We start from the raw sequence: 19,458 nt of genomic DNA on the forward strand, positions 1-19,458 counted from the left end.
TTCTTACGGGGCATCAATTTTTGCGCAGGAGCTCAAATTTCTTAAACATAACATTGAAATATTTGTGACATGGGTTTAAGTTACATCCATAGATCAAATGAAAAACAAATAATGGAATTTTTATTCAAAGTGTATTATACAAAAGAATCAGAGCTCAATTACCAACCAGACCAATTAGGCTGTTGGCCATGGGTCCCCAATTTTTAAGAGCCCCAAAAATACTAAAATTGCTGCAGTTTCTATGTAAGAAAATTAAGGTACTCTCCTGAATTTATCTAGTTTTTCATGTGTACAAGTGTGGGTTGCTTTGAATAAGTGCCCTAGTAGCACATAAACATAGTTCGACGCTGTTCCTGCGTAGTTCAACGTTTTGAATCTCGAATTATGACGGATAAGGTTCCAAAACATAGAACTACGTCGAAATATATTTTGTTTCTCCTTTTTCTTTTTAAATTCAAATTTTTTCTCTAATTCAATGTTTAAAACAAATTATTCATTGATTAAAACGATTACTGAGCAATATTTTTGCCGAAATATTTTTCAAACGCAAAATAGTCAAAAATGAAAAATATCGGAAAACGTTCTTAAATGTTTTACGAACTATATTGCAATCCGATGCAGTTCTACGTCAATCTGTAACTTTAACCTGTGTTCTCTGATGTCGCAAACGTGCTATCTCGTACTTTGTCTTGCGGAAAAATGTATTTGTTAATCAAAATTTGCTTGACGATTCTGCTTCGGATTTTCGATACAGTATTGCAAATATAAATTTTAAGATGGTGAATTTTCATTGTGTTAACACTGAAGGTTCATTTTCCGTATTCTGTTATCTATTTTTTCAATTCCATCAAATTTTCATTTCTATTTATACTTTTTCTTTTTAAATAAATTAGTTTTTAATAAAATTGTTTATTCGGAAACATTATTTAAAAAAAATCGGAGCCTATTATAGTTCGACGTCAACGTTGTTTCAAAGCACTGGAAAGCACGCTGGTTGCAGTCAGTCTTGCAGTGTGTACTGTGCATTCAGCATTGTGAGTGTGTTTTCGCTGCTGAAACATTTACACACATGTGCAGTATCCTTGTGAAATCATGTCCAGCAATAAAGGTAAGAGAATTAGATATGATGATTCTGTCAAACGTAAAGTGGCCAGACATTTGAAATCAACTGAAGAACAGTTAATTATCAATAATTTGGTATCGGCTGCTAATGATAATGTACGTGTGCATAGTTTTACACCAACACAGTCTTCTCATCTTTCTTCCAGGTAGTTTATCAATTACTTACAAATTGTTTATAAAAGCACGTTATTCTTATTCTATTTATAACTTGATTTTGTATGTCAAGCTGCGCCGGTAAATAGAGTAGGCTATGGAAATTGAATTCTTCAAGCAGTATAAATTTCATTTAGTTTAAAAAGGATTTTAACTTTTCCCAGATATATTTTAAAACTTCAATTTTTGTATTTCCCAGTTTTCGTCATGAAATACCAGCCGTATTGTACTTTCGTTTTTTTTCCCCGTTTTAAAAGTTGAATGGGACAAAATGCCAGTTTTCATGTAAGTTGTAGAAGATACATTGTTTCTTTTCATGGGACTGATTTTCATCCTGATCAGTTAATGAAAAATGACCTTTCTCAATTTTTTTTTTTTTTTGCTAAGTTGGCAGGCAAATCGGAAATTATACATTACTTACAGTCTGAATTTGAAATCTTACAATATTATTCGATTTCTAGAAAATAATTTTAACTGTACAAAATCAGTGTCTTGTAAAAAAAAAAAAAAAACTTATACGCGAACTTCTAATATTTTATTTCATTCAAGTACTTAATTGTTTGTCAGATCAACATTTTAGGGCAATGAAAATACCTCCGAAATTATATAGTAAATATCTCGCCTATATTATAGACTAGTATGTTATAGAATTAAAAATACATGGCATCCTTACTACTCAAATGCGCTATGTCCCCTAATAGATCAGCGTTTTAGAAAGAAAACTCTTGCACTTAAATTTATTAAATACAGCTGTTGAATGCCAAAAGAAAAAAAGACTTATTTTTATTATTAATTCTATTACTTGCTGTCTAAAATTATGGACCAATGTTTATTAACACTGAAATAATGTGCTTGAATTCAATTTAAATATTATAATGCTTTCTCAGTATGAAATTTAAGATTTAAACAGGATATACTGTTAATCAGTTTATTCATAGTTACTTCTTATTTAAGTATATAACAATTCAGTTTGGATAATCTTTTCAATTCAATTTATTTTAAATGGAAATTTTGTTCTCCTAACTATTCAACAATAGCTGTAGTTTACATTTTTTTTACAAATCACAGCTGATTCCTTTTATCCAAGAATCTTAGAAGTGTAAGTTGCGGTTTGGAGCTAAGAGAAATTTCCATAACGATCAGATAATTTATGCCGTGATAACTCTTTATATGTAGAAAAATACTTTTGTGCAGCTTATGCCATTAAATGACTTGTATTTAGCTATTTATGTCCCTCTTAAAATTATGTCTTCTAATTCTTATAGTTATGAAAGCAAGGTTGCTAATGATGGCTCAGATTGTGATTTTTCATGCTCTTCCCCAGAAATTGAGGAATATGCCCACTATCTTTCCGATTCAGAATTTGAGGATGACCCTTCAATATGCCATTCTCCCGGATCATTCAATCAGTATGCCCTTGGTACAGAAAGCACAAATGATCTTTCTGACTTAGAATTTGAGGATGACCCTTCTCCATACCATTCTTCGGATTCATTTAATCAATGTGCTCAGAGGACAGAAAACACAACTGGGTATCGGTCTCATTCAGAATTTAATGTCCCTTCAACATCTGATTTGACCCACCATCCTCCTGATTCAGTAGCTCAAGGTTTAAGGACTTGGGCTGTTGAGTACAAAGTTCCTCATAATGCTGTGGGGGCATTACTGAAATTTCTTAATCCCCACCATCCAGAGTTGCCAGTTGATAGCAGAACCTTATTAAAAACAACTCGGTGTTCTAATGTTACTGCAATCAATGATGGGGAATTTTGCTATTTTGGGATCTCTAAATACTTAAAGAATGCTGTGCTGCATGATCTGTGCCCTGATCAGCAGATTCAGCTACGAATCAACATTGATGGACTCCCACTGTGTAAAAGTACGGCGACCCAATTTTGGCCAATTCTGGGGTTAATAGTCTCCAGTTCAAATCCATCTCCTTTTCCCATTGCTTGTTTCAGTGGAAGGACTAAACCTGATCTACAATTATTTTTAGAGCAATTTGTCTCTGAAGTAAAATTCCTTTCCGACAATGGGTTGGATCAAGATGGTAGGCATTATAACTTTTCTATAAAGCATTTTAACTGTGATGCGCCGGCCAGATCATATATTAAATGCATCAAGAACCATAACGCTTATTACGGTTGTGAGAAGTGTATACAAAAAGGCATACATGTGGAAGGGCATGTTAAATATTTGGACATGAATGCCAATAAGCGTACTGATCAAGATTTTGCCTCATGTGCTCAATCTGTTCATCACAGTGGAATATCCCCGTTGTCTTCTCTAAACATTGGATTAATTTCACAGTTTCCTCTTGATCCAATGCATTTAATTGATCTAGGAGTGATGAAAAAATTAATTCTGTATTGGATGAGGAAAGGGGAGAAGAGGGCAATAGATAGTACAAGAGTTGGCTTCAAACAAATAGAACAAATTTCTAATGGTCTTAAATCTCTAGCAAAAAGTGTACCCTCTGATTTCAACAGAAAGCCTAGATCTTTGCTTGATGTTGATCGGTGGAAAGCCACTGAATTTAGGCAGTTTTTACTCTATACAGGTCCCATTGTGTTAAAATCGGTTTTGCCAGATAATATATATCGACATTTTTTGTGTTTTCATATTGCTATATCTGTGTTATCAAATGAGGAACTGTGTGTTGAGGAACAGTTTGTGGCATTTGCTGAGCAAATGTTATATTCTTTTGTTGAAGATATGCAGCTCTACTATGGAGCAAAATCTATTGTGTATAACGTGCACAATTTGTTGCACATTGCTGACGATGTGCGACTGCACGGTTCAATTAATAATTTTTCATGCTATATTTTCGAAAACTTCCTGGGACAAATGAAAGGAATGCTAAGGACAAGGAGTAAATATTTGTCACAGATTAGCAAACGAATATCAGAACAAATTGTTTGTCCTTCTGCAGTGCCCAGACCAAAGTGGAACTGGCTGCATCGAGTATCTAATACTATGAATGAAAGTTTAACTACAGTTGAGTACACAGATCTTTGTGTTGGTGAAACAAAATTTTCCTCGACAAATGGTCGAGATAGTTGTGTGCAATTAAAAAATAAAAGTTTCATGCAAATTAAGAAAATTCTCAAAACACCTGATGGGGATTGTATTTTTATATGTAAAGAAGTCATTGTAAATGGATTTTTTTTTGAAAACCCAAGTTCATCAGAATCCTCAGGACTGTATAGTTTAGGGAAATTGTCTAATAAGACAACAGGTGTCAAATTAAATGATGTACTCCGGAAATGTATCTTAAATTGGGATTACAATGTACTTATAACTCTTGTCCATAAATTACATTCTGCTTGAAATAAGCTTTCTCAGTTACAATAAAGATTTAGATAAATTTAAATTTGAAAACTTAGATTAAATTATGTATAATTGCAACCTGTTGAACCTCGTTAATGTAAAATTAGTAGGACAATGATAAATGTTTCATGTTCTCCAGTTTTTATTTTATCTAACAAATTATGGAAAAAATCAATACATACTAATTGCTAATGAATACTTGAATTATGTACGGAAACAATATGTTTTTCAGTTTAAACAAGCTGACGGTTTATTTAAAAATAAAACATTTAATGTGTATGTCAACTTGAAATTTATAAATTTTATTTTGAGTTAAATTTATTTGTACTGACTTTAAATTTTATGTTTAATCTACTTTTTTTGCAATTCTAATTAGTGCTTATTGTATATTTTCAGCTTGCGCCTCCATAAGGTTTGAAGGTATGCCAAAAGAAGAATTGGCGGACAAGTTGGGCAGAGTCCTAGCTGGCGCTACAGATTGGGACGGATTGAGGCCCAGCACCAAAAATAAAAGTACTACAGACTGTTCTGAACTGAGTTTGTTTTCAGAGTAGGGCAGAAGTAAAACTAAAATGCTGAATAAGTGAGACATTGCCAAAATTTTCAAAGTAAGGTGTCGCAATGGGTGGACTGTCTATTGGTGTAATAAATCCCCCCCCCCCCTTCCATTGAAAAAGAAAATTTTTTTGTTCCTGAAGTATTGGAGAGTGATGCATTATTCCTTTTTTTTTGTCCCCATAAATTCAAAAACCAAACAGAAGAAAAGTGATTTGTTTTAAACTGAAACTTGAGAGATTTAACACTTGACAAACTGAAAGTGTCTCAAATTTGGCTATTTAAATGGAGTTTTTTAAGAAATTTAAAATGTTTCAACATTAATTCCAATTTAAATCCTTTATTTAAGAAATTAACTATGCTAAAAAAATTTTTTTGCAAGTATTTCAAAGAGCTGATTTATGTTTAAAAATACTTTTTTTTTTTTTTTAATAATTTAAATTACATTTAAGTTTTGAAAACTAGACAACAAGCTTTACCTCCTTTAGTTGAAATGGTTTCTTGTAGATTTAGCTATTAGAAAGTTGTAAATGATTTTTTTTCTTTTGTTTTAACAAATGATGGTTGATATGTATCTTTATTTCTGCAATAAATGTTTAAGCTGCTATAGAATTCATTTTTGTTTAACACATTAAAAAGGATAATTAACAGTTGAAAAAAGATTAATAAATTTTCAGGAAATTTTTTTTCATTTTCAATATGCCTGATTAAAATTGGTTCTAATAGCTACAAAATATAAAACATAACCATTTTTGTAACAGAAAAAATGCTTTTATTTATTTTTTTTTTATTTTAAGAAACCTCCCTTTCTCCCCCTATAAAGTAAACTTTTCAGTTCATAGTAAAATAAAGTTTATGTTACACTGCACATGTACTTGTCTCTATTAAAATCAATTATCACTGCATAGTGTGTTTATTTTTAAATGTGTACAAAACCGTTACATGATAAATAAGGGGTGAGTTCTCAAAAGATTCATTCATCAAATTGTTTTTTTTTTTTTTTCTCCTATTTTTGTCCCAAATAATGAACAAAGTTTATGACAGCATTTTTTGTGTTCTAATCTCTAGAAAGACGAAATATACTTTCATGCTTCTTTTAAATACATCATAACTCAGTCTGTTAATACATCTATCATGGTACAAGAGAAATTCAGATTCTACCCATTACTTCTTAGTTTTCTGAGCATGATATGTTCTCAGTTTTAGTACAAAGTTATGAGACTTTCTTTTTAGGCTGTTGCTAACAAATATGTACTGCTTTTTTTAATTAGAAAATAAACAGTGCTGAATGTACAATTTATAGATATTTTACCTTGTCTCCGCTAATCATTATATAGAAATTATGTAAAACTAAACTTACAGGTATTAGCCTAAATTTTAGTTTTAATTCACGAATTATATATTGCCATACATTAAAAATAAAACAAGCACTCATTTTACAATGCATAATATCACTTATTATAATGAGGTTAGTCAATTTTGTTAGCATTTAGTCAGCGTTTAATAAATTTTGGTCTGGGTATTTTTGATCTTCCAAACAGTTTTACCCCTTAATACTTTCTCTGTAATTAGGTGCATAAATGCAAGATAAATCTTTGAAAATAGTAAAATAAAATGATCAGGGTTCGTTGATTTAAATTAATTGATTTTATTTTAATAAATTAATTTTGTGTTTTTAGATTTGTGTTGCTCTAAATTTAACTACACTGCATTATACAATCTAAACTTCAACAGGCAAAACTACATATATCCCTCTTCATGTGTGCAAAACAGATTTTCCCTCTTGCAATATTGCTTTTACTCCAAAATTACAGTACAATTCAGTATAGAACCAAATAAATTTTTCAGTTTTTTCATACATCATCGCTGATGTAATTAGGAATAGTAATTGCTCAACATATTCTTTTATATTAAAACGTACATGATAGAAACCGTATTTTTAAGCAACTCATAAATCAAAATCGCTTGTTATCGAAGTATCATAACGTATTTTTAGTAAGAGAAATTAGTTTGAAAAGTAAGCTGAATATTCATCTACTGTATGAAATATAATGTTTATAAATTTAAAGTAATAAATAATTATAAATTTAATAAAAATCAAAAAGATCTGATTTAAATTTAAAAAAAGATTCTATTGTTTAAAAACAAATCAAAGTTACAAACACTGAAAATGATTCACATACTTACCAAAAGGAAAGCTTAAGTATTATGGAAAAATTACTGTTTTTAATACACTACTGCTCCATTGCAGATCTACTGGACTATATGATTTTTTCATTGTATAATTAATAAATCATATTACAATCCTAATTACATTCATGTAGCTTTGCCTAGATGTTTTATCTTAAAATTTATACAACCATTAATTATGCTTTACAATGTTGTAATACTCTGAATTTTATCCATCATTGAAAAAAAGTCTCTTAGAAAAATGTTCCTATTTTTGTCCAAGGTGTAAGGTAAGATGAAGATAATATCTTCTTAATGTTTGTGTAAAATTTCAAGATGAGAAGGTGTTATGTATAAAGTTAAGTATTTTTGAGATGTTTTTAAAGGTTTTCATGAAGTGGGAGCCCTGTTTACTATGTAGGAATGCTTACATTAGTTTAATAGTGTTGATGTTTCTTCTCTGCCAACTTTTGTCTGACTGCTTATACTTATGTCTGTATGATTATTTTTTAATAAACATTTGTAAAAAAAAAAATTGTTCCTGTTTTAATTAAAGCAAGATTTTTACATTCTGCAATAATTTACCATTGCATAAGATAAGATGACAAAAATTCGTAAAGGGCAGCTTTTTACGTGCTATCACATCGCTGAAAAAATGATTTTACACGGTCATTTATGTCAGTTTCAGGGCCCCAAACGGTTCCTGAGCTGTTATTACTAAATATTCAGGAGTGGCACCTTTTTAGGTAGTTCGACGTCGGTGAAAATATAGTTCTATATTAATTTTGAAAGTTTTTCTACGTCGATCGGATTTTATAACTGTTATTTCTGAATATTCAGGACCTTTATTCCTTGATGTTCAGGGCCGATATTCGTGAATGTAACGGAAGTGGCAAGTTTTTACGTAGTTCGACGTCGGTGGAAATATAGTTCTATATTATTTTTGAAAGTGTTTCGACGTCGATCGATATTTAGAACCGTTATTTCTGAACATTCAGGACCGTTATTCCTGAATGTTCAGGGCCTATATTCGTGAACGTAACGGAAGTGGCAAGTTTTTACGTAGTTCGACGTCGGTGGAAATATAGTTCTATATTATTTTTGAAAGTGTTTCGACGTCGATCGGTATTTAGAACCGTTATTTCTGAACATTCAGGACCGTTATTCCTGAATGTTCAGGGCCGATATTCGTGAACGTAACGGAAGTGGCAAGTTTTTAAGTAGTTCGACGTCGGTGCCGATATAGTTCTACATCGTTTTTGAAAGTTTTTCGACGTCGATCGGTTTTTTGTGCTACTACCCTAGTAGCACAAAAATATAGAACGACATAGGACCGACACAGATCGACGTTTTGAATCCCGATTCATAACGGATACAGTTTTTAAAATATAGAACTATGTCAAAGTATATTTTTTTCACTGGCTTTATATAAAAAGTGGTTTTTACTTCTTGTTTCGATTTTTTAAAAATAGTTAGCCATAATTAAAAGCGTTTATTTCGTAATTTTTCTTATAAATATGCAATTTAGGAGAAAAATAGAAAAATTTCGCGAACGTCGAAAAAAGTCGTTTAATGTCGAAAGAAAATATTGTGACACCGACATACTTCGACGTCAATCTATAAAAAAATCCCCATATGGTTTTCTAAACATAGATCTGTGCCAAAATATGTTTTTTTTTCGACATTTTTTAAAATTTCATATTTAAGCTGTTTTAAATCAAATGAGGAAAATAAATATACTTTTTCTTTGGCATATTTTCATTGGCAGATTATTAAAAGAAAAAAAAAAAACTCTGAAGATGCAGATATCGAAACAATCTTTAAAAGAAATACCTCGAAGTTTTTACTGCTTATTTTCATCAATGTGTCATTAAGAAATCAATGTGTCATTTTATTATTCGAAAATATAGCTATATTCTTATTTGTATAGAAATCAGTAGTAAATAGAAAAAATTGCAAACATCGAAAAACGTTTTTTGACCAATTTCGACGTGAATCTGTATAACTTCTGTATAACAAGACCAATTCCGGAACCGGATGTCACGTGATCATGATGACTTGTTGCTACTTCCATTTTGTATTTGTATGGCGGCAAACGGCATCACGGCATGGCAACTTTGGGAAAGAAACATCGCCATTGATAAATTGGATTCAGCATATTGAAACATCATAATGAACTACAATTTAAGTAAGTAACATTACAAGCAAAGTTACAAAATATAAAATGTTATGATTCTGTAGTTTTCGGCTTTGTATTATTTTGTATTATTTACAACGCTATTTTTTCCTATTGTGAGTTGAGTATTTGGAATTGTGTGTTTTTCTTTTGTTGATCTTATTCCATGTTATTTTTATTTTCCAGCTTTTAAAAATTGAGGTAGCATTCCCCCCCCCCCCCCCCAATAATTTCAGTTATTTTCTTACCCCTTCAAATTTTAATTTAGTACACTTGCTTTGATATTTGTTTTTTGTTTTATTGTTTACGGTTGAGATAATTATATTTATATTTGGTAATGTTTGCATAAGATTTGTTAGCAAATAATGTACAAATAATATTATTTCCTATGCATCTAAGATGGTTTTATGTTCAAACTATTTTGGTCCTGTAAGTATTTTTGAAGTACTTTGTTCAAATGCATTTTCTTGATTAGCGTTTTAAGATGCAAATAAGTTTTGCAGACTCTCCTTTCTACTTAGGATTAGGAATTAGTTTCTCAGTTTCATCTCAATCCAATGCATTTTATATTGATATGGGGTGGATGAAATAATTTTTTTACTAAATGAGGAAAAGGATTTCACTATTATTGAAAAAAATAAATAAATAAATAAAAGATTGAAAGTGTGTTTACCTTTGCTGCTCAAAATTTTGCTTTTGTATTTCAGTGCAAGGTCTTTTAGGTTATGAACATTAAAAAATGTTTTCATAATTTTCTAGTTTCACTTATTTTGTGTAAAATTAGTTCATTTTGTTGATAATAGTGCATATTGTTCAGCGTTCAAAATTACGGCTGGTTCACTGGTCCCGGACCAGTGAAACCTGCCTCAGACTACAAAAAGGGACAAAAAAAAAAAAAAAAAAAATCGGTGGTCCCTTGGCAATTTATGCTCACACTTTGCTAAAAAAAATTCAAAAGCATAAGCCTGGTTGATGCCTGAACTAATTATTAGCTAAACCATTCATTGACTTTTTTTTTCAAACCGCTGTACATAATTTATATGAATCATCCACATTTTATTCAGCATTTGAAACTAAGTAAAAATAGCAAAATTAAATTATCGAATTTTTGGTAGCACATTTTAAGGGTTGATTAATGAAATTAGTTTTCCGACTGTTTAAACTTGACTGTTTAAAAATTAAATGTTTATTGCCAAACAAATTTTGAATATAGTGCTTTATTTAATGTTAAATCAATTAGCTAAAAATAAAGAAAGTTATATTTAAAACTAGTGGTACCCGGATGGCTATGCCAGTCGTAGAAAATTAAAAGGTCATTTGGTTCGCCTGTATATTTCAAATGATGGATGATTAATTCCTCGTTAATTGCTTGACACTTGGCACACATTGTTGGCATTTGTTTGTCCACGTTATTATAATTTGCTTGGTAAAATGTTCTTAAAATTAGAATAGAAAAAGAACAAAATCGAATTTTGAAAAAATCACTTTGAGGTGTTCGCCGAATTTCATGGAAATTGGCCAAACGGTCTAGGCGCTATGCGCGTAATAGACAGAGATTCAGATACAGACTTTCAGCTTCATTATTAGTAAAGATTACTTAATAAATGCAATCATAAAGCATAAATAATTTTACGTACAGACATATTTATTGGTTAAATTTAAAGCGGACCAATAATGTTGCTGTTGACTAGCCCGAAGGACCAGTAGGATTTTTTGCTGATTTCTAACTTTGATGTTTGTCTCATTTATGTAAAGTACCTACCCCCCTTTGTGTGTGTGTGTGTTTAGTTTATGGATAGTTCTGTTGTTTGCATACATTTTTTTTTTATCTGTTACAGATTTGTTACTTAGTTAGTGCTTGGAAAATCTGCAGGAAAGTTATTGGGATATACTCAACAAGCAATAATGTTGCTGCAGACCCGGACAAAAATGGTAAGAACTCATATTATAGAAAATGTACAGTAGTCTCTGCCTTATATGATTGGGGTCAATGTTATCAATCCTTTATTGCTAGTATCAGAATCCCTCAGTCCCAATTTTCTCTATTCATTTGCATGTTAAAATCTCTTTTTGTTATCATGACATTTTTTAATGTTATCAGTTTTCAAATTCGATTCTTAACTATCAATGAACTACTTAAAAGAATCGTCTTGTATTTAAGTGCGCCAGTGTTTGTATTTCTGAGAATTCTCCCTATTAGAGACGTACTGAGTAGCACTTGTGCCGAGTACTCAACCTGTCACTACTTGGCTGAGTATCAAATATACTTTAAGAAGAACCACAGACAAACACATGATGAATTTTGAACTCATTGGAACTGTAGTATAGACCTCCATGTCCATATAACAGTTTTTAAAACAAAACTTCATCTGAAATTTAATTATGCATCATTTAAAAACTTTTGCTTGTGTCAAAAATTTTACAAAAATGTTATTTTTAAAATTAGAAGAAAGCAAATAAATAAAAGGTATGATTAATCAAGTTGGAATTAAAACAAATTATATCAACCTATAATAGTTCTAGTTGCCAAACGTAAATAATTTTTTAAAGCAAATAAAGTGTTAAAAGTACAAATGTGCAGAAATCCTGCAGACCCATGCTTCTGTGTTGCAAGGAACGTCTTTTTCAGTGCATAAAGTGTGAGCTAATGAATGTAAAGACATCCTACAAAAATATCCGACTTTTGTCGGATATTTTTAACACATAAACTCGCATTTTGTGGATTAAAAGGCATTCCTTGTAATGCCAAAACACACGTCTACAGTATTCCTGCACATTTCTGCTTTTAATGTTTTATTTGCTTAAAAAAATGATTTATTTGCTTTTATTTTTAAACCAAAAGTATTTTCATATTTTCTATACTTGCCTTTTTTGTGTCTCATTTTTAATAAATAAGTTTTATTAACTTTGGTGACATTAAAATAAAGATTTACTTCATTGAAGCATAACAAACCTCATTATTCTCAAAATTTAAATTTGAGTTGTAAATTTGAATTGTAAATGATTGCACTATATTATCTGTTTGCACTTTTTTTTATTAATTGTCAACTCTATCTTGAACCAATATTCGATTTTTTTTTTACAACTACTCAGTATTAGCTGAGTATCTGAGCAAAATTTGGCTGAGTGCCGAGTAGTTACAGAGTACTCGGTACCTCTCTACTCCCTATTTAGTCTAAGGAAAGGAGGAATGTACCAAAGAGTAGACAATGACACAATTCCAGCAATTTGTAGAGATATGCGCACTTGAGGTTGTCTTAAGTCATTTGATATGATAGTACCTTTTCGAAACATTTGTTAGGTTTCTTTTAAATTAATTTCATTTCAAAATAATATCTGGCATAAATTTATAAATTTATAATTTCCTGATTCGCTTTTTCAGTGGTTGACTCAAAACACAAATTTGGTCTGCTTTGCGGCCCTTCAAAAAATTTTGTCTCGCAAAAACAGGTTTAAACAAAATGTATACCCTAAAGTTAGACATTTCATAATATTTCTTATGTAGGAACCAGGGCTCAGATTATATTGCCCGACATGCACAAGGCATTTAAAAATTCCGATGGGGCATAAATCTTTTACTCTTCTTACATGCCTGGCCTGGCATGTAATTTTTTATCACATATTTTTTCCTTAACTTTATTATTTCGTATTTGATTGAAAAATTACCGTATCCTTACTTGGAGCTCAAAATTAATTTTAAGTCTGCTGTTTCTGGTTTGCGTGGAAGTGATCCTTCCCTTTATATAATTTAAATTTTGTTAAATTTAACGACGGCTTATTATGTACTATTTATTGAAACCATTTTTTAAAATTAATTTATATAAAAATAATTCGTCTGATTAATGCTGTACGACAAATTCAAATGCTTTTATTGATATACAATAAGGAAAACCGGGCATGTATTTTTTAGACAAACATGCCCGGCAAGGCATGTAAAATTTTAAAGATTTTTATAGCCGTGATAGAAGCAGCGCTTTCATCACTTTTACGCTCAATCAATTCCACTGAAAGCAAAAAAAAAAAGTTAAAACACCTCTTGCTTCCTAGTCATTTTTAGCGAAGTCCTTCAGGCTAAAGGGATTTCAGATTGGATTTGGAACAGCGAAACAATGTATAAAATAAGAACTTTTTTTTTTCCACAAAATTTGGAGTTAACATAAATCAACTCTGGTTTTTCTTTTATCGTTATCAATCGGTTTTTTTTATCAAAATCATTATGTCCCATACTGACCCATAAGGCAAAGATTACTGTAACTAGTTGTAAAAGAGCTGTCGAAAAACTTAATGAGTGAAAACGACAGAACGTGTATAAAATACAAATAAAGTGTTAAAGAGTAATTAAAAAGTAGAGTAAAAAAGAAAGAATTTAAACTCTTTTTTAATACTTTATGCACGTTATGTCGTTTTTACATATACTGTAACTAGTAATTCAATAAAATAAATTTAGTGGAAACTTCAGTGCATGATTTTTTGAGGAAAAAGGTGTGGCTATTAGTGTGACCCCCTCCCTCGCAACTTATAAATGCAAATTTTTTTTTCTTTAAATGAAGGGAACTTTGAAGCAGCTGAATGATACCAAGTAGAGGATTTAACATGTAGCAATTGCAAGGGACCAAACTAGGTTTGGGTTTTGGACTGTCCAAAACTGGTTTAGGACAGGACAGGTGGTTTTTACCATCCAAAAGTGTCTTAAACTGTCCTAAAGTATGTTTACACAAACAGAGTGTAATCTAATCAGTTCATATTTACTTCAATCTTCGTAATGTAGAAATATAAATATAAGGGGCGGGCTGGCAAGTTTTAGTTTACTTAAGGGTTGCATTTTTTAGTTTACTTAAGCAAATATGATGATTAAGTAATTACTTGAATTATTAAATAGACATTTTTTGTTTTTACAGTTGTAACCCGTTTCTGGCAGCAGAAAGCCAACCCTGCTTAGTAAGAATAATAAGTCACTGCCTTCAAGAAAATGAAATGGGGTTAATAGTACTGTCGGCTCTTGCTTAATCAAATATTGTCGGTTCCAAGAAATATTTTCCATTAAGTAGGGAAAATTTCCTTACCTTTCTAAATTGACAATGTAATAATAATTAATCAATAACTATATATAGGAAATAATGTCATTTGGTAAAAAGCTTTTGAAATAAGCTAAGTAAGCAACAAAATAGTTTCATAATTAGAAAAATATATTATAAGTACGTATTAAAATTATTAAAAGGTAACAACTTGAGAAATATGAAATTTATGTTTTGGCATGTTTTTTCAGTACACCATATTTTGAAAAATTCTGTGATATTGGATTCCTTGCTTGAGGTCTTTGGGATCACTTTTCTGAACTCCCTTTTTTACCTCCTTGTTCGCTTTGTTTTCCACTCAATACAGTATACTCTCGATGTCTTGATCTTCGATATCTCAAAGACCTTGATGTGACAAAATTATTTTCCCCCTCGATTTTGCGTATTTACCTGAGGTTATTTTTTATTATGTCGAAGACTTTTTAATCAAAACCTTGTAATGTTGAATATTTTTCAAACCCATTTATAATTTTTCCAGGAAACCACAGTTTTTTGTCTCGAAGCAACTAGAGAAATGTTTCCAAAAATTTATCACACCCTTCATTATTTTTTTTTTGGGGGGGGGAGGAGGAATGATTCCGTGAAGCCTATCTACTGTTGTTTTCATTCTAGAGCACAGCAGCATCAGAAAATGTAAGTCCTGAGAAACAGAGTTGAGTTTTGGACTGTCCAAAACTGGTTTAGGACAGAACCGGTGCTTTATACCGTCCAGAACTGTCAGAAATTGTTTTAAGCTGTCCAAAAGTATGCAAAAGCCAAAGTTGGGTCTAATTTAATCAATTTGTATTTACTGCAATATTTGTTATGCATAAATATAGATATTAATGAGGTTAATGAGTATTTGATAATATTTTTCTCAAATGTTTGTTTTTAAAAATACTTTTAAAAAATTGTCAATAACTCTATTACATAAAAATTTCCTTATGTAACAGTTGGTAGAATTATAAAAGGAAATTAACAATGCTACGAAGACAACTAAATTTAGTTCCATTTGTAACTCAAAGGAATGTTATTAAATGTGACATATTTAGGTGCCAAAAAAGCTTAATTTTTTCGGTTTTTTTTTTTAAATCATGGATTAAAGATTAATAAATTAATGATTAAACATTTACATTTCAAAACTTGTGAATATTCTTTTTTTAGTTTCACTTTTGATGTATAATACATCCTGTAACTACAAAAAAATTTTTGCATTTAAGTCGATTATTGCACTAATATTTTGAACATTTTCTTTTGTACACATGCATAAATGTCAAAAAATTTGGTTTATGGCTAGGAAAAAAACATGCATACAAATTGAAATTTTTAATGAAGAATTGAATTTCTACGTAATTAGATTAAAATCAGCTGTATAAATACATATATATTTATACTTAAATGTTCACGTTGAATAAATATATTAAATAGTCGAAAAAAAAAAAAAAACAATTTTGACACATTTTTTTCTGTCATATTTTCTCACAAAATATAGTTTCTCAGAAAATAATTTTGGACACTAGGGTTTTGAACAGGGCATTATAAACCTTGCCAACCCCACTGTCTTTTGCACATGTATCAACTAGGGAAATTTGATTACTTTATCAAAAAAAATAAACGAATGCATACAAATTAAAATTTTGATCAAGAATTCAATTTCTATGTAACTAGATTAAAATCAGCTGCATAAATAAGTTGAATGTTCACATTGAATTAATGTTCAATATATAACATTACTTTGATACATTTTATTTTGTTTTTGATGTTTTGTCACAAACTACAATTTTTCTATAAATATAGTTTTGGACAGGATGGTAAAAACCAGGGTTTTTACTGTTGTCCAAAACCTTGCCAAGCCTGCTGAGAAGCCTAAAAAAGTGCTTAAAACTTTTCACACCATTCGGTTGAACCTTTTGACTCGATTTTCACCTCCATAAAAAGGGGAGATGAACGGGAACCCCCTTTAGAGACACAAGGAATGGTGCAATCTTTTGTGCAACTTCTTTTGTATTGGGGCGTTCGAATCTCGTTTGAAACCATTCTGCAATTTGGTAATCGAAATCTTTGCCAATTTAGTCGTGATAATTATTACGTTTTGCTACTTCACTAGAGCATTCTTTTTTTCTCTAATTTTGACTCATTTAAAAAATTTCAATTGTTATTCTTTTAAGACTTTTTTTTCAATACATATTTCCACTTATTTTTAGTGATCGTGACTGATTTTTAGAATAATATTATTTTATTATGGTTATGACCTTGTTATGTCGAAAACTACCTATATATATTTACTGTTCCTTCGATTTCGTGACATTAAGAGCGTACTGTATTTATCAATTTATTACTGTCTGAAATGTGTATATTTCTTTTTTTTATTAAATTTTTCAGCTGCGCTTTTTTTTTTTGTAATAGCAACGACAAAAGAAATTAGATGGATCAGAAGAGTTGTTTTGATGGAAAATGAATGCTTCCTCTCCTGTTGATAGCGAAAAATATTATTTTACATTTTTACATCAATAGCTGTTCTTAGCTTATATCTAGTCGATTCAAAATTTTTCTCAACAAAAATATTAACAAAAGCTGATCAATATTATTTGATTATTGGGGGAAATTATTCAATTAAGTGGGGATCTTTAACATTGCTTCTGTGGAGAAATATTCGGTACCAAGAGGTTTAGAGGTTTTATTCATATAAACAGGGTATTCATTCAACCGTTGCCTGATTAAGCAGGCTGACAATATTTTCTAGGTTTTTCACCACAGTTTCTACCTGCAAAAAACCTAGTTTTCCCCATGTCGTGGTAAAAACTAAACCCTGCAATATGTGTTGAAATTGCGAGTTCTATTCGGGAGGTTTGACTCCAAAACCCCTTGGCTGAGCCATTCATACTATTTCAAAGTAAAGTGCATTTTTTGCAATTTTAACATTACATTACTGGTACAATCAACATGACTAATTCAATTCTCCCCTGTGACTATCTAAAAACAGATTGTTCTTACTCGGTATACAGTCAAAAATTGATGGTTTATTATTTTGTACAGTAAAAAAATGTTAAATGTTTTTAATTCTTATATGTTTTTCAGCTTGTGCTCCCTATGCTATTTCAATACGTGAAAACAAGATTTGGTTAAGTATTCTGAAGTGTTCATGTGTGGAAAGGATTGAGTGCTGCGAACAATCCCAATGCTCTATGGTGAATGGATGATTAGATTTTGTTGCTCTAGTCTTTACCTGAGTGTGTTTAATTGACTTCATATATTTACAGCTGATGCAGTGTTTCCTGTATATACTATGTAAACCAGTTCTGTTTAATTTGTTTTTAATAAATATTTTAAGAAATAGTTTTGCTTCTACTCTTTATTTAGGCAAGATATTGTATTTTGCAACGAGTAGTCTGACTCTTGAATAACAACTTGATCCCCAAAAGCTGAGAAACTACTAAGTAATTTCATGCCTTGCATGAAAGAAAATCTAAGAGCCTTAACCTGCATTCCTTTGTTAATGCTTTTAAAAATTGCTACTAAAAGGCATTGCTGAAAAAGTACAATTTCAGTTTTAAGGTTGTAGGCTCATGCTTAGAAAAACTTAAGTATACTCTTATTTTTCTGTTATTTCTACTGTTTTTACTGATGTGGTTATTGTTTTATTGAAGATGTCATTTATAGGTATATTATGGTGATTTATGTATAATTAGTAAAATATATTTAATGATTATTTTGTATTTATTGGAATTTGAGGTTGACTTTTTTTACTGTAAGAAAGCTTTATTTTTACTATTTTATTTTCTGACAAAAAAATATGTTGGGCAGAAATTATTTCTGAAATTTGTGCTGCAAAAAGCCATCATATTTACAAAACGTGAAAGATTTTAACCGTCTTATTTAATCCTATTTTATTTATTATTATTTATTAAATTTTAATTATTTACTTAATTTTTTTTTCATTTAAGAATTTTAGAAAAAGGCCAATTTTCTTTCAATATTGGGTTAAAAAGTTTATTTTCTCCTTTTTTTAAAGGGCTTTTTCTTAATATTTCATTGTACTTTAAGTACGTAAATAGAAAGCACTGTTTCACATGAATGAAATCGGGAAAATGCTTGAGCTTCATGTATCTTGAACACAAATGCATCTGATGTATGAAATTGCATGCTTGTGCCGAGCAATAGTACAAAACCTTCTTACTTAATAACATCAACCGCAATTATGATGAATATGTTTTGAAAGAAGTGTAAAAACTCTTTATTTATAAATTATTGTATCTAAAAAAAAAAATGACATATTGACGCCTCATAGCAATTCTCATATCGTCATCAATTAGGGCGACGATATAGAACCGTTACTACTGAATGTTCAGGGCCGATATTCGTGAACGTAACGGAAGTGGCAAGTTTTTACGTAGTTCGACGTCGGTGAAAATATAGTTCTATGTAGTTTTTGAAACTTTTTCTACGTCGATCGGTTTTTAGAACTGTTATTTCTGAATATTCAGGACCGTTATTCCTGTATGTTCAGGGCCGATATTCGTGAACGTAACGGAAGTGGCAAGTTTTTACGTAGTTCGACGTCGGTTAAAATATAGTTCTATGTAGTTTTTGAAAATTTTTCTATGTCGATCGGTTTTAGAACCGTTATTTCTGAATATTCAGGACCGTTATTCCTGAATGTTCATGGCCGATATTCGTGAACGTAACGGAAGTGGCAAGTTTTTAAGTAGTTCGACGTCGGGGAAAATATAGTTCTATATTGTTTTTGAAAGTTTTTCTACGTCGTTCGGTTTTTTGTGCTACTAGGGTATTTCTTGGATTTTTTCGAATTATAGCCTATGTCACTCAGTAAGAAAGCACCTTTCATATAGTGGAGGAATTTTTCAAATAGGTGCAGTGGTTCCGGAGATTATCTCGAAC

At 30.6% G+C, this 19,458-nt stretch overlaps 1 long non-coding RNA gene across 1 annotated transcript; it reads left to right on the forward strand.

The window, feature by feature from the left end:
• The first annotated feature begins 9,399 nt into the window (after window positions 1-9,399).
• Window positions 9,400-17,847, forward strand: LOC129222637 (uncharacterized). The gene is made up of 3 exons (XR_008580593.1): window positions 9,400-9,517; window positions 11,344-11,437; window positions 17,638-17,847. It is a non-coding gene; the product is annotated as an uncharacterized LOC129222637 (long non-coding RNA).
• The last annotated feature ends 1,611 nt before the right edge of the window (window positions 17,848-19,458 follow it).

The sequence above is a fragment of the Uloborus diversus genome, chromosome 5 (assembly GCF_026930045.1).
Source record: "Uloborus diversus isolate 005 chromosome 5, Udiv.v.3.1, whole genome shotgun sequence".
Classification (NCBI taxonomy): domain Eukaryota; kingdom Metazoa; phylum Arthropoda; class Arachnida; order Araneae; family Uloboridae; genus Uloborus; species Uloborus diversus.